The sequence below is a fragment of the Pterocles gutturalis genome, unplaced genomic scaffold, assembly GCF_000699245.1.
Source record: "Pterocles gutturalis isolate BGI_N339 unplaced genomic scaffold, ASM69924v1 scaffold8237, whole genome shotgun sequence".
In the NCBI taxonomy this organism is placed as follows: Eukaryota; Metazoa; Chordata; class Aves; order Pterocliformes; family Pteroclidae; genus Pterocles; species Pterocles gutturalis.
Genome location: NW_010107915.1, coordinates 15,942 through 19,196, shown reverse-complemented (window position 1 = coordinate 19,196; position 3,255 = coordinate 15,942).

Sequence of the window (3,255 nt, the reverse complement as noted above, 5' to 3'; positions counted from 1 at the left end):
GGGGCTCCCCTCTTCCTCTGGAAATGGGCAGATGTCCTGATTTTCCTGAGTGGCGGGAAGGAGCCCGTGGAGACCCACCAGCCAGGGCAGATCACAGGACGGGGCAGAAATAGCGAAGGAGAGTGACGGGTGACTTTGAGGATGTTTTGATGTTATATATTGGTATTGTACAAGAGGACTGCCGAGAGGAAAGCCTGATAAGGAGCGAGGTGGGTTTTTTTTCAACACAAAGGAAAAGCAGATCACCGATGAATCAAAGCTTTTTTGTTTCCTGTTTGTATTCACTGAAACTTTTGCTTTAACTCCCGGATGGAGTGGATCGGATACAGTAATAGCCTATTGATAGGCAGCCGGGTGATTTTTATATAGAAAAATCAAATAAATCTCTCAGCTACTTCCCCACTGGCTTCAAGGATTGTGACTATTCCCAAGTGAATCAGCTCTTTCCATTGGGAAGGACCCTGGAGGCAACAGGGGTTGGAAAATCTTAGACCTCTCCTAGTTGGAGGATTTGTGTAATTTTTTTTTTTTTTTTTTTTTTGAGCATTTGGGCAGCCTCTGTGCGTAACAGCGGGCTGGCCATTGCCACCGCGGAGGGATGGAGGTACTCACTGCGGAGTCGTTCGGAGTCAGTGATCTTCACAGTGCTGTCAAAAAGAGCTATAAGAGCCGTGCAGAAAAGGGGGTTTTGGCAGAAAATTCTGAGTGATGTTTTTGAGGATGTGCTCTGTAAGGAGGTCGCTTGCTGTGCTCGTTTTAGCTTGTGACACCAGTCCAGGTGAAGCAATCTGCAATCAGCAGCGTGCGTTAGGTGATCGTTGCCTTTTCTGCCATTCATACTTTCTGAACCCTTAAGAAAATTATTTTTTTTTAATTCTCTAGATGAAGGTGTTCTCTGTTATGTTTATATTCTCTGATTGAAGAGCGTGTGAGTGTATGTGTGTTTTGCATAAACATTTTAGTATGGAAACTTGAATTTAAATTCGGTATTTCATAAAATAATTCTGAGCGGTTTGGTTTGAATGAGGCTGTACTAACGAGGCAGGCTGTACTAACGAGGCAGGCTGTACTAATGAGGTATGCTGTGCTTCCTAGAAAGAGGGTAAAGCAGAAGGTAAAAATTTGGTGAAATTACATTATCCAATATTTGGAAAAACAATAAAATTGTTGCTTCAGATAAATAGCAGATCGTTCAGCAGAAATATTTGTAGTAGCTTTGAGCATTTATATTTATTTATTTCGTGCTGTCAGTAATTCAGTTTTCTATGAAAAGTTTGGTCATATTGAATATTTGAAAAATATCTTAATTTCCTAAATATTCCTGCCATCTCTGGCATAGAGATGTTTACTTGGTTCTTATTTCAATATTTTACATATTGTTTGGAAAAGGAAGATGTTACGGCACCTGGCTTGAATAGGGTTGGGTTGTTGTGTGCATCTGCTGGGTTGGAGCCGGCTGAGGACTGCTGCTTCCAGAGCCTCTGGGCTCAGAGCTGATTTAGTCAAATAGGGGCGAGAAAAGGCACGAAGAGCTGGTCCTGGGTGTGGGCTCACCTCTGAGAGTGTTGGTGTCGACGTGATTGTTAATTCACGAACTCTGTGCATCTTCTCTGGAGATTTCATAAGCTGAGGCTGCTGCGTTTTAACCGTAGCAGAATTAAATGTGTTTCTCCACCGCAGATAGGTGTAAACTGTGATTGAAATACAATCTGATAATCCTTTTGCTTTGAATAACACCGGAGGAGTAGAAAGGCTGGTTGGGAAATTTCTGATTAGTTTTGTAATAAGCTTCAGGACAGGAAGATCTCTGTGAAGCTCCGTCTTGCTGGCCCTCAGTAAACAACAGAAGAACACAGAATCTTGCCACAAAAATTAGTTTTGCAGATGAAGGTGTATATATAACTCACGCTTCCAAGCAGAATAAACAAAAGTTTTCAGGCTGAGTTTTATCTGAGTGACGGTACACTGCAAAAGGACTGGGGTTTCTCGTGAATTTACGGTGAGTTGGTGCTGGAGCACAGCATCCTCTCCAGCTGCCTGCCTCTTGGCTGGGTGTGCAGAATAAAACCCTTCACTCCTGGTCTTCCCCACGTTTTGGGGAGATACAGTTTTCATATTTGGCTTACTACAAGGAGAGGCAGCAAATTTACTGTTGTGACCATGGCTGTGCTAATAATGAGTTGCTAAATTATTATTATTTTTTTACCCCCTAAATAATTTGTTCTAATGGAAAGTTTCCAGTTTCTCCAGCAGAAAACTGACGCTAAGATATGTTTAGCTGATTGCAGAGTATTTCAGCAGAAAATAAAACCATTTTAGTATGCTGCCTTGCTGTTCCAGAGACATTTCGTTTTAGTGCCTTATTCCCCATCGTGCTCTGCCTCTTGGAGCTCCTCCAGCCTCCATGACACGTGGCAGGTTCTGGCCCGAGACGCCCGCTGTCCCCTCTCCCAGTGTCCCCCCTCCCAGCAGCGGGTCTGGCTGGCCGTGAACCTGGGCAGGCAGATGAAGGATGCGCTGGTGCTGCGTTATGGAGGGGTGGTCCTGGTCTGCTGGATAGGGTGGGGAAAGTCCTTGGAGCCTTAAATACAGCTTTGGAGGCAGAAAAACAAGGAATTCCTCTTCCAAAAGGTTGTTGGACTGAAGGATGCCACAAGGACAAACTTCCTTCACCTTCTCATCCCTTCTCATCACAAACATTCATCCCTTTTTGGGGGAGCTCCTTCCTTTCCGTGTATGTTGTGTTTCTGGTGGAGAAGGACATTGGCCAAGCGCCTTTTGGTGCCGTTTACCTGTTTTTCTGTGGATTCAGCAGCCGAGCCCACTCTCTCTGCCTGCTGCTGTTGAGGTGGATTTGTGCCCTCCGCCTCCTCCAGCAGAAAAGGTTTATTTCCATCCACCACGTTTGCAGCTGGAGGGACCAGCTCCGCAAATTGCGGTCCCTGAGGAGTCTCATCGTTTCTGCAGCAAGTGATGATAGAGCAGAGTTTAATTGCCAGCCATTAATCCCCAATATTTCATGTTCCCGTAGCACATTACATAAATATACCTCGTGCATTGTTCCAAGGGGAATTTAGAAGCATATTGTCTTGGTGTCAGGACCACCACCACCACGTGGTCACAACACCGCCTCCCCGCCCCCACTCCCCTCCCGGTAAGATGGGGACGAATAAGAAAAGTGGAACCTCCTGAGTTGAGATAACGACAGATTTTTAATAATACCACACGAGGAAAGCAAAAGAAAGAAGAATATAA